The sequence below is a fragment of the Mercenaria mercenaria genome, chromosome 5 (genome assembly GCF_021730395.1).
Source record: "Mercenaria mercenaria strain notata chromosome 5, MADL_Memer_1, whole genome shotgun sequence".
NCBI classification, from domain to species: Eukaryota; Metazoa; Mollusca; class Bivalvia; order Venerida; family Veneridae; genus Mercenaria; species Mercenaria mercenaria.
The window spans coordinates 87763887-87777123 of record NC_069365.1 but is presented as its reverse complement, the minus strand read 5'-3'; the positions used below and the strand labels follow the sequence as shown (position 1 = coordinate 87777123).

General features: G+C 35.4%; 1 protein-coding gene and 1 long non-coding RNA gene across 3 annotated transcripts in view; one reads left to right on the top strand and one right to left on the bottom strand.

Moving 5' to 3' along the window:
- LOC128557202 (uncharacterized) overlaps window positions 1-240 on the bottom strand; it is a 61949-nt gene extending 61709 nt beyond the window's left edge. For both annotated transcript variants that reach the window (XR_008371119.1, XR_008371118.1), the window contains exon 1: window positions 46-240. This is a non-coding gene — a long non-coding RNA (uncharacterized LOC128557202). The remainder of the gene's footprint in view (window positions 1-45) is intronic.
- Window positions 1-13237, top strand: part of LOC123557860 (uncharacterized) — a 96031-nt gene that overhangs the window by 54632 nt on the left and 28162 nt on the right. The gene's annotated exons all lie outside the window — the stretch shown is intronic.

Sequence of the window (13237 nt, the reverse complement as noted above, 5' to 3'; positions counted from 1 at the left end):
CTGATAGGATTCTGTAATAATCATTTTTGATGAAATTACACATACCTGAATATTATCTTTATGTTTGGTATGCTTCTGTAATCGTCCGTTGATGCTGAAGTTACAGATGATGTTCTGGTCAAACCTGATCATAACAAATGTCTCTAGGGACATACAGATCAGGTTGGCAGTCAGCTGCTTACCTTCTGGCGGGTCAAGAGACCTCAACAAGTCGCCGTTCAGTGTATGCACAAGGCATGGCCCATCTGAAATTTATACAAGAGATCACAGAGTACTCTTGGTGCCCACCATTGATCCATTTTTGAATGTTCCAAATTCAACGACTAGCTCAAGGTCAAAATCAAGGTCAAATTTCATTTTACTACACAACACTGTGTATGCGGTCCAAATTTGAAAGCTGTGGCTTGAGAAATGTAAAAGTAGGTCACTAGATCAATTTCAAGCTCAAAGTTCATTTCAGTAGACAGAACTATGTATGTGCTTCAAATATGGAGGCTGTAGTTTGAGAAATTTGAAAGCAGGTACTAGGTAAAAATCAATATCAAATTTCAATTCAGAACATTAAACTATGCATGTGGTCCAAAAGTGAAGCCTGTAGCTTCAGAAATGTGAAAGAAGGTCACTAGGTCAATCTCAAGTTCAAAGTTCATTTCGGTACACAGAACTATGCATGTGGGCCAAATTTGAAGGCAGTAGCTTGAGAAACGTGAAAGAAGGTCACTAGGTCAAAATCAAGGTCAAATTTCATTTCAGAACACAACACTATGAGCCACTAGATGATGCTACATTACAGATATCAAAGCCCTAGTCTTTGTGGTTTGGACAAGAAGACTTTCAAAGGTTTTCCTTATATAAGTCTATGTAAACCATGTGACCCCTAGGGCGGAGCCATATTTAACCCTAAGAATATAATTTGAACAATCTTAGTAGAGGACCACTAGATGATATCATATATAAAATATCAAAGCCTTAGGCCCTGTGGTTTTGGACAAGAGGTTTTTCAAAGTTTTTCCCTATATAAGTCTATATAAACCATGTGACCCACCGGGGTGGGGCCATATTTGACCCCAGGGAAATAAATTGAATAATCTTCGTAGAAGACCACTAGATGATGCTACATACCAAATATCAAAGCCCTAGGCCCTGTGGTTTTGGACAAGAAGATTTTCCCTATATAAATATATGTAAATTATAAAAATAAACAAAGGGCCATAACTTACTAAAAAATTGTTGAACCAGTCTGAGTTTCAGGGGGACACAACTAGGATACCAATACATCATTCTGACAAAGTTTGGTCAAAATGCCCCCAGTAGTTTCTGAGGAGATGCGATAATGAAAAATTGTTAACAGACGGACGCACGCATACCCGTACGATTCATATATTAGGTGGTCGTTCCATTGTTTGAAAACAACAGAATGACAACTTAAGGAACAAAAGAATTAAATGGTTACGGAATGAATACAAAGGTTTTCTATTGTCCTAGGCCACACCTCCTACTACCTAAGGTACCAATCGTGTGCTTGGACTGACGGACGGACGGACCATGGACACAGAGTAATTTGAATAGCCCACCAATTGATGATGGTGGGCTAAAAATATATTCAAGTTTTTTACTTTCTAACAATAAAGTTTAACTGTGTAAAAAGCACAAAAATAGTTTCGCCTTGTACTGTGATGGTTTAAAGTGATGTGCTGGTGACAGTTTGTTTAAATACAATATTTCAAAGTCAATATACTGTAAAATCTGGTAAATAAGCGTTACGCTTATAAGCTTATAATACTTTTAGTGACACTTTTATGCGCCTATTTTTGATAGGCGCTTATACTTTAGCCAAAACTATGCGCTTATAATTTGATATAAGCCGTGTGCGCCTATTGTTGATATATTAAGAATATTGACAGTGTCTACCTTGGCTGAGAAAACGAAAGTAAACCATGGTCATGGACGTGCGCAGTGAACTACCTCCTTTTATTGCATACATTATTAAGACATAATGAAAGCATAATGAATACATAATTTGCAAATAATGTTCAATCTCTCGGACCATTCAATAATTGTTCAACACTAAGACTGTAGCATTTTATCCATATTCTTTTAACAGATTTACAAAAGAATGACAAACTGTTATGACAACGCAAACAACTTATCTGTTATTTAAACTTTTACTTTCATTTACTGAAAACATTTTCTATTAACAAAACATGATTATCGTAAACAATTATCGTTTTATCAGACAATAGACGTTAAAATCTTTTAACACCTATCGGCTATTCAACAGGTAAGAACACTTGTCGTCTGTATTTATGATAAACAATTATCACGGTATAATACCGTTAATTACGTCTTTTTGCTGCATCTGTTGTTTGTTTACCAGTAATCGGATATGCGCCTACTTTCGAGACAAAATTATGGTAAGGGCATGACATGCTTACTTTTGATATGCGCTTATATTTGAATATGCGCTTATTAACCAGATTCTACAGTATCTAAGTCAGGTCCTTTCATGGATAAACTTTTGTTTGAAAAGAGGAAACATTAGACCAACCTATATAATAGGTGAGCAACCAAAGACAAGTTTGCCAGTTGTTTACTGTAACAACTCAAAACACTGTTAACATTGTTACCATCAGAAAAATTCCCTACATTCTTTCAGTTACTTTAAAGCTTAATACATTTTGAACTGCTATAAAAGAATAATTTCAACACTGATAAATCTATCTTGAATTGTCCAATAAATTTTAATGATACCACGTGATCCACTAATGACCATTCCGAATTCAGCAAGAATACTATGGGCTATATTTATAGTCGTTACTCAAACTCACACTTGACTCAAACTTGGGTAAGTATCACTCAAGTGAACCGCGAGTAGACCTTGCGGGAGTGTGAGTGGAGTTCGAAAGTCATATTCATAAATTCCACTCAATCTTAACTTTCGGAAGAACAGCTCGAGTAATGGTTTCATTGTACACAATGGATTTAGAGGATTATAACGGTTTATATGAAAATAACATCAAAGATATGTAAAAGTGCTGATCATTATTTTTGTAGTTGGAAGTTGTCATTTTATTGCTCTTTGTATGTTTATCCGTCCGTCCTTCGTCTGTTTGTTTTATAATACGTCCTTCTGTTCGTCCATCAGACAGTCTACTCATCTGCATTAGTAGAATTTAATTTATACTTAGAAATATAGAGTTTAATTTTCGCTGAAATTGAAATTTATTTAAACAACTGAATTCTTAACTCTGCCATTAGTTGTTGGTGTTTCTCGACTGCCAGCCCACGTATTTTTTTAAATTTCAATTACTAAAAACATAATTGAGCCGCACCATGAGAAAACCAACATAGTGCGTTTGCGACCAGCATGGATCCAGACCAACCTGCGTTTCGGCACAGTCTGGTCATGATCCATACTGTTCGCTAAGAGTTTCTCTAATTGCAATAAGCTTTGAAAGCAAACAGCATGGATCTTGACCAGATTGCAAACACAATATGTTGGTTTTCTAATGGCGCGGCTCATTTCTTTTTATTAAATAAATGTTTACGTTGTCATTTAAACAATGAGATTTAATAATGATAGGTTCTTTATGACATTGAATTTGACTGTTTATATTTTTCAATATGAATTAACCGATATCTAGGCTTGTGAAATGTAAATATTTGTTACTACGACGTGTGTTTCTGGGAGTGACTGATGAGCCCCGTTAGGCTAGGTTTCATAGATGTAGATTTGATTTCCTATATCCATTTCTATTAATTAAACAGTCTTTTAATTTGTTGGGTTCTTGCGTTTTCGTCGTCCTCAACAACATGTATTAAAAAAGAACATAATATATTTTTCCAAAATACGTTGCACAAATATGAACTTCCACTTTAACATGAGTGTTATCTTACCTTCAAATTAATTAAATATTGTAAATTAATCATCTAAACTTACTTAATGAGACCTTGAGAAACACTCAAGGGTCCCCAGGACCTCCCTCAACAGTCACTCACTCTTGGGAGTTGACTCGACTGTCACTCACCTTTATGAATACAAATGGAATCTTTCCTGAGTAAAGACTTGACCGTTAGGCAATTTATTTGAGTTTACTCAATGAGTGGTGTTGGAGTACTGTCTATGAATATAGCACTAACACTGGTCACTTCTGACTTGTGTCCAGTCAGCGTTGCCTTAGGGGTTGGGTGGTCTATACCTGAAAAATAAATTTATAAATGTGTGTGGTTGTGATATTCATCTTTTTCAACAATTTTTTTTATATTACACAGTAGACACTTGATATAATAGCCCACTTAGTAACATTATACTAACATCTGGCTAACCAGTCCTACTACTATCCTCTTAATGCTGAGGAACAAACCAGGAAGCTACTTATACCATTTTTTCACACCTTTGGTATGATGAAAAATCTAAATAGGTATATATATATAGTTTATTTACGTCTCATCCAACATACATGTTACAATTTTCACAATTGACATAATAAAAAGCGAATGTATCTAACATGTTATTGGTCATTCAATAAATGAATTATAAGAGACACAAAAACAGATTACATTCATATACTAATTACATTGCATAAAAGTCAGATTACCTCCGCTAACCTTTATATTAAAAAAAACTGCCATAAATTAAGTACTATTAAGAAACTGAAATTTGAAAACCGTGGCACTATATGCGCATTATAAAAATGCGTTAAAAAAGCAGATATCATCCATGATCAGATCAAGGGTGAACTGGTTAGCAGTGATAATCTGAACTACGATAAAAACTTTCACTTAAATATATCTGTAAAAGAGGTAGTTTACATCTTTATACACTAAAATTCATATGAACTTAAAAGAAGGGTAAGAAACATCAGAAACCATCTGAAACAACAAGTATACCAACATTGTAGTTGTACGTGTTCCTTAGAGTCATACCGTATGTAATTTATTAAGGAATACATGTAATACAATTGAACAGTTTACTCTAAAGATACACAATGATGTATTAATCATTTGCTATTGGATCTTTCCAAGCTAAACAGAAAAAACAGAAACTTGTACGACGTAAGGGCTACCACCATCAACACAGTTGCCTCCATATACCACAAAGCCCCTATAATCAACTTCTGCTTAATTTAGACAGATCCAACACCATGATTATTGACAGTGATACAAACATTTTTTTCTATAATTTAATATTGAGTAGCAGGATTTTGCAGCGGTCTTGGCAATATCATTATTAGATAGAATAAAAGACAATTTTTGCTCATCTGATAAATTTGGAAACCCATTACATATGCATGTTGCTTTATCATACAGTTCATTTCTAATGTCCAAATAAGCCGGACAATGTAAAAGAACGTGAATTTCATTTTCTACTCCATTTCTGCAGACTGGACAGATCCTGTCATTTATAGAAAGACCCTCGTATCGACCCATTTCCAACTTAATTGGTGCGACCCCACAACGAAATTTCGACAGTGCTGATCTGTGTTTATATGGCATTAACATTTTAACATACTGTTCTGTTTCGTATGCAAATTTAAAATTTCTGTATGTTCTTAATTTATTAAGCCCAGTTCCATTAGAATTGTTTACTGTATGGAGTGATTCTATCCACTGATCTACATATTCATTCATAACCTGCTCTTGTATTTTATCTAACAGTTCTTTTTTTGTACAAATGAACATTTTCTCTACCTATATATTCAAAACAATTATATTTTCTAAGTAGTTCTATTACAATAAAATTCCAGTTTTTACAATTTCTTCCATTAATTGCCTGATTGTAGTTAAAAACCAATTTATTTGTTCTGCTATTATCCATTCTAGAGAATCTACACCACAGATTAACTACACATTTTAACTGTTTAGAAAACGTACAATCCCAGCCCATTTCACCAGCAACTGCGGCATTTGGAGTGTACCTGCCTGTCCCTAAGAAAAAGCGCATTGCTCGATTTTGTATTGCATCAATACATGTGAATCTTTTAGTGCCCCAAATTGAGGCTCCATACGCAATTACCGGCCAGACAAGAGAATTGTACAACTTGGTATAGACATTGTAAGGCATACCACCTATACTTTTAAACTTTGCAATTAGCAGTCCTAATGCTCTGCCAGCTGCCTGTGAGACAAACTTTGCAGTTACACTATAGTCTAGAAACTCGTTCAAAGTAATCCCGAGATATGTATATTTATCCGTATACTTAAGTACATCATCTTTACATTTAAACACAAACTGTGACTGAGGCATAGAAGTTGTTCTAAAATGCATTACATTACTCTTTGTCATATTAACAATCATGTGGTTTACATCACACCAATCACACAAAGTATTTAACATAGACTGTAAACTAAACTCATCTTTAGCAAGTAAAACAACATCGTCAGCATAAAGCAAAATGGATAGTTTTTTATCGTCACCAATATCAATGGCAAGATCTAAAGCATTAATTTTTACAGCCAAATCATTTATGAAGCAATTAAATAAAACCGGTGACAAAATACATCCCTGACGTAATCCGATTTTAACGTCAAACCAGTCGGACATGTATCCATTCAACTTTATGCAAGACTTCACATTATCATAAATGAATATTATTGCTCTCAACATTTTGTTATTAACACCCATATGAGCCAAGCGACTCCATAAAAGAGATCGGTCAATGGTGTCGTATACCTTTTTGAAGTCTATATAGGCTACGAATGTAGCATGTTTCTTTTTCAATCTTGACTCAATAACAGAGGTCAAACTAGACAAATGATCAATAGTCCCTCTCTCCCTTCTGAAGCCATTTTGCTCATCACATAACAAATTATTACTTTCTAACCATTCAGACAGTCTATTGTTTAACACAGAGCAGTACAATTTGTACATTGCTGGCGCCAATGTTATACCTCGGTAAGACATTGGATTTCTAGGATCCGTTATACCTGACTTTGGTATGGGATTGATCATACCTTTTCCCCAATCAGTGGGAATTTTACCTGTATCAAAACAGACATTAAAAAGTCTATGTAAAACTGTTATAGCTGTACTATTTTTAAATATTTCATAAGGAATACCATCAAAACCACAGGCTTTATCTTTTCCTGTTTTAAATACGGCTTTATCAACCTCTAGAATAGAAATATTACTGTTTAATTGTGCAGCAGGAGTATCCCCATGCTGTGTGTACATTGAATGAACATTTACATTTTCATTAATGTTATCAGCACTTGAAGTTGAACAAGTATTATGTATTATTTCAAAACTTTGTTTCCAGTGCTGTAAAACCTGATCAGGATTACTACTTACAGACCCATCGTCACATACAATTTCAAAGGGAATGCTTTTAACTTTATTGGAGTGAATACCAGTTTTACCTATAGATTTCCAAAACTCACTATTATTCTGTTCTACTTGGTTTAACATTTCTTCTTGAAGAGTGACCCAGTATTTTCGTTTGGCACGTTGAACTGCACCATTAAAATGTTTTCTACAAACAGTGTATTGAGCTTTAAAGCGTTTTTTGGCATGAGAATCAGTACATTTAAGCCACTGTTTCTCAGTCAAACAAACATTATTCCACAGACAACTTAGCTCCTCAGACCACCAAGGTTTTCCAACCTTCCTCCTCTTGTTTGAAACAGAGCTATCATGTTCAATTGTTTTATGAGAAATTTTCTTTAACATGTCAGACTTTATCCCATTACATAAAGATGTGTATGCTATATCAATACACTCTTGAGTACGAAGACTTTGCTCCAGACTATTTACTGAATGCATTAATTTATTAACAACATCAATATCATACAAAAAGTATTCTGGTATATTGTCTGTAAAAAAAATTAACATGCTCAACTGGTTTTATTACTGAATCAACTTCTTGTTCAACACTAAAATTATGACAAATTTTCCAGACAAGTACAGAATGATCAGGAACACCTGTAGTTGGCTGAAAGCCCGACTGTTGCAAAAGATCAGTTACTTTTATAACTTTAAAATCTGTAAATAAGTGCAAGTCATCATGACTGACCAAACAGTAGTCTACTACAGAGGTACCTTGTGGTTTAATGCATGTAAAATCATTGTTAATATAGTTTCTTCCATTTAATATACAGAAACTTGAACTAAGTAAAAAGTCTAAGAACATTTCACTATATTCATTACATGTAAAATCAACTATATTTCTCATGGGTACACAGTCAACACCTTCTATAAAATCTGACTCACCGCCACAGCGGCTATTAAAATCCCCACAAATAAAAATTGTGCCCTTATTTTGATATTCATACACTGAACTTAAAAGATTATTAAAAAACCCAGCAGCATCAACTTGCCTTGAGGAATATTTGGGTGGTAGGTAACAAACACAGATGTAATAACACTAGTTTGAAACAATATCCTGTAAAAGTAACCATAAAATATCATCATCATTTTCATCAATTACAGAAATATTGAAATAGCTAAACATCCACTTTTTGATAAAAAACCAACTCCACCAGAGCCTGACCAGGCATTTCTATGTAATAATTTCCGGTTTTTACCATACCAAACATAATTTTGCAGTAATAACTTTTCATCAAATTTTAAATGAGTTTCCGCTATACCTATTATATCTAAGACAAGAGTTTCTAAACAGGCTTCTCTAAGTTTAAAATTGTCAGATTCTGGGTTTAAAACCCAACTATTTACATTCCAATATCCTGCTATCCATTACCGCCTATTCCCTCTTCCGCCATGGCCTCTGTTATTTCTTTGACTGTTGTTATTTCTCTGGCTGTTGTGATTATTCTGACTGTTATTACCCCGACCGTTATTATTTCTAAAAAAGCCAGTGCTATTATTTCTGCCAGAGTTATATATTTGCTCTGAACTACTTTGGCCGGATTGGCTATTGTTGTTTTGAGGATTATTTCTACTGTTTTGCCCTTGATTATTACGTGCATGCTCATTTCTCATATTTGGCTCGCTATCCGTAATGAACACTTTCGAACCACGTACTTGTAAATTTGTGTTACCACTATTAATTGCTTTGACAATCACTCTCATATTTGCAGATAATTTTCTTTCATATTTTGACTGATCACTATTGTTAAACACATTTTTATATCTTTGACTATTTTTCAATTTGTTTTTACATTTCATAACCTTATCTTTCATTTCAACACTTTCCAATTTGGCAATGACCACACCAGACTTATTTCGTTGTTGATGTTCCTTCCTCTCGGTTTTGTTCACTGTAACATCTGACAGACCCAGATCTACACGAATAAGATCTGAAACTTTCTGCTGCAGATTTTCACCAACATGGTATGGCAAATTATGTAACACCAGATTTTCTGCGATAGATTTATCAGAATTTACGTCTTTGTAAGGAAGTCTATTTTTTCCGCTTAGGAACGATAAATCATCTGCCAGTTCTTTCTTGATATCACCTATTCTTCCATCTAACTCATTACGTAACCGAGAAGTCTCGGAGCTGATCCGTTTATCAAACATCTTCGTCAACTTATCAGTTATTTTCTCAGTCACTCGTTTCTCAACATCCATAATACAATTTTCTAAAGAATCAAGACGTGTTGTCATTTTCACATGAATGTTCTGAATTTTGAGCAATAATTGTTTGAACAACTGTTCATTACTCAAACCAATTTTACCTGGTGATTCATGCTGTTTTAATTTTTTCACATGTTCAGGACTCTCCTCATCGGATTCTGATGACTTTCTCTTCCTTGTTGGTGAATCAACAACTGACACCTGCTGAGTGGACAATACAGCTTCGACATACCCCAACGCTTCACCATTTACAGTGCAGATGCAAGTTTCACTACAGCCATTTCCACATTTGGTAGCCATATTTACCAGTCTCTAGGCTAATTTAGGCTTAACGAAGACGTCTGTCAACGTTACAGAAATAATCTGACTATTTGTATAAAGTTCGAAGACTATGAGGCCACACAGACACTGTTTATCTTCCTCGCGAATAGATGTGACAAAACAGGATAACCGGTGCTCAAGCCACAAACACCTCGGTCGTTTTAGTCCACACGATTGAAATCGCTTTAGAATTGTTTATTCGCTGCAAATTTTTACTTTTCTTCGCATTCACCATATAGAAAGGTCCACATTGCATCCAGAGATACGCTATTCTACCTTATAAAGTTATTGCTTATATTTTATTTCAGCAAAATTTTGTATCCCGCCAAGCAAAACATATGTATCAAGGTTGAACACCACTAACTAATAGGTAGCAGGCAAATACTTTGACTACTAGAAATATGCTCAACAACAACATGTATTCTATCTAGTGTGAAAACTCACTTGAGTAGAACTAGAATGTGTCTGTAGGACACAGGGTGTGCCCCCCCCCCCCCCCCCCCCCCCATTGGTACGTATGTCACAAATAAGGGGCAATAATTCAAATGTTTGCAGTGTTAATGGGGTTTAGCCTGAACCAACATTTTATCAAAAGGATTCATTATTCTAGGCCATATATTTTTGAGCTATGAGCATCACAAACAAAAAATTCATTAGTTTGGCTATTTCAAGGGCCATAACTCTGTAATAAGCACAAAGATTCGCAAGAAGTATGCTATGTGTGAAAGGTCACATCATCATAAAGACTCAAGCAAGGTTTCATGAATTTACATTAAATGCTTTTTGAGCTAGGCACATAATTAGGTGAAAATGTGCTTTTTTTACTATTTCAGGGGCCATAACTTTAAAAATAGGGGGTGGAGCCGCCAAAAAAATAAAAGGTGTGCAAGTTCATATCATGATAAAAACTTATGCAAGTTTTCAACCATTTATATTAAACACTTTTTGAGCTAGGTGCGTCAAAAGGTGAAAATGTGCATTTTTGACTATTTTAGGGGCCATAACTCTGAAAATAGGGGGCGGAGCCAGACAAAATATAGAACGTGCGCAGGTTCATATCATGAAAAGGATTCATACAAGGTTTAATCAATTTATATGAAATACTTTTTGAGCTAGGCACGTCACAAGGTAAAAATGTGCATTTTTGGCTATTTCAGGGGCCATAACTCTAAACATAGGGGGCGGAGCCAGACAAAAAATAGGAGGTGCACAAGTTCATATCATGATAAAAACTCATACAAGATTTCATTAATTTATATGAAATACTTTTTGAGCTAGGCGCGTCACAAGTGAAAATGGGCATTTTTGACTATTTCAGGGGCCATAACTCTAAAAACAGGGGGCAGACCAAAACGAAAAATAGGAGGTGTACAAGTTCATATCATTATTAAGACTCGTGCAAGGTTTCATGAATCTATATCAAATACTTTTTGAGCTAGATATGTCACAAGGTGAAAATGTGCATTTTTGACTATTTCAGGGGCCATAACTCTAAAAATAGGGGGCAGAGCCAGACGAAAAATAGAAGGTGCGCAAGTTCATATCATGATAAAGACCCATGCAAGGTTTCATCAATTTATATCAAATACTTTTTCAGCTAGGCGCGTCACGAACCACCTAAGGCACCTTCCACAAGAGTTCACCACCCTAGCATGGTTTTGAGCCAGAGGCCCAAAGCAGAGCGGGGTGAGTGATTCTGCTTTAGCGACCTTAACCACTTTGCTACAAGGCACCTATCCTTAATTAGCAGTCTGCACTACATAAGATATAAAAGGCAGTGTCAAGATGGTAATTCTTACTTCCGTTATCACCGATGATTGCCTGATTTCTGGACGTAAACATCCACACCATGACAGTACAATCCTTCGAGCCAGTAACAATGTAACAATCCTGGTTCAAGTTACACTCTGACCTTGTTATACACGTGACTACATCAAAATGACCATATACTACTTGAAGAATCTTTGCTGAAAAGAAAGAAAATCATCATATAAAATAATACATTTACAACATCAAAGCTAGGTTTAAATAAATAATTTTTTCATCAATTGCAGAGAAATACAATCTGTTAAAACACCTTGATTGCTTTTGTTTAGATTTATAACAAGAATTAAAGCCTTAGTGAGGCAGTGTGGAGCTCACAGTCAAATTTCACTCATACTGGGCTTTTAACCTTTCACCTCTATGTGAGAGGTCAGACCCTTATCATGTAAACAAGTTTTTCTTGCCTACCTATCGGGGAAAATATACATTTATCCAAGCACGCGCCGGGGATAGATTATAAGATTCTTTCACTGGTCATAGGTGCAGATGGGAATTTCCGGCCTCGAGGGTAACTGTTTAGGCGGTAACGAGGTTCCTACCGAGTTACCGCCTAAACAGTTACCCGAGAGCCGGATATTCCCATCTGCACCTATAACCAGTGATAGAATCTTTTTCTTGCATACCGATATCAAGATAAAATAATAAAAATAAAATCAGTCGAACGGCTTTCTTTTAAGAACTATTTCTTATAGCAGCGTATTTAAACAAAGCGCGGGAAATCAACGTCCGTAAACAGGAAAGACGTCATGGCGTTTCAAAGACAAATAACAATGTTTAGTTCCGGTTTTGTTTTATCAGTTCCAGCGTAACGTTATGAATTTTTGATAAAATAACGTGTTTTGAATTGAGAAATATACTATCAGGAACAAAGAGGAACTGTCAAGGTATTGGATTTTTATTCCGTTTTTCAAAATAAAATATAAATAACTACATAAATCGTCTACATATATGTAGTTCGTAATACGTCATTTAAAGCACGAGAGTCATCTTACACCCCGGGGTGTAAGATGGATTTTTCCAGCACCGGTAAAAATACCGGAAATCCCCGTCTGGTATGCAAGAAATTCCTGTCTTTCCCTAGGGAAAAACCTTGTCTAAAATAGCGTGCACTAAGGTGACGTCACATAGTACTGGTACCATTGTGACGTCATAAACTTTATAAATAATGTCAGGAAATACCAAAAACCTATTTGTCTGACTCTCAACGATCTATTTTAAACATGATAGGCAAGAAAAATGATCTAACATGTCTGCCTGTGTAAGACAGCTGTTTTCCCTACCCTCGGGACAGCATGGATAAAAAGCCTCGCTAACGCTTGGTTTTCCATTCCACACTGTCCCTCGGGTAGGGAAAAGCCCGTCTTACACAGGCAGGCATGTAAGATCCTTATAATCTTGATCAATATCTCTGATGCTTATGTTTGTGTCTGTGAGTGACAGTTAAACTTTACAGTTATGTCTTTACCAGGGTAACTCAAAGGGCTGAATAACATTTTTCAATTTTTATTACAATATCACCTGAGACTTGTATTGGAATCCTTAATACCCGGGAGCCTA